Genomic DNA, 366 nt, shown 5'->3' with positions numbered 1-366 from the left:
CTCGACAGCGGACTCCACTGATAACGGCCCCAAACGCTTCCAGCACCTGGCTTTGCCCCGAAAAAGCAACCACCTCGCGGTGTTCATCAACAACGAAAAGAAACGTCGTGAATTGGCTTCGAAAATCATGATCATGTCCATCCAACCAAGCTTAAATCGTAAACATGCTAAACCTATTTCGTGATTGGAAGCGTCGAGATCAAGGCCTTTGATGTTGGTGAGATGATGTCATCAACGACAATGAGGATTTTGCAGATCATCCTGTTCTAAATGACCCCTCTCATCGCTGATATTCAACTACATACGATCCAGTACGTATCCAGTACGTATCGTATGTAGTTGAATATCAGCGATGAGAGGGGTCAT

Source organism: Phytophthora parasitica (genome assembly GCF_000247585.1).
Source record: "Phytophthora parasitica INRA-310 unplaced genomic scaffold supercont2.4, whole genome shotgun sequence".
Lineage (NCBI taxonomy): Eukaryota > Oomycota > Peronosporomycetes > Peronosporales > Peronosporaceae > Phytophthora > Phytophthora nicotianae.
This window is presented reverse-complemented; position numbering follows the sequence as displayed.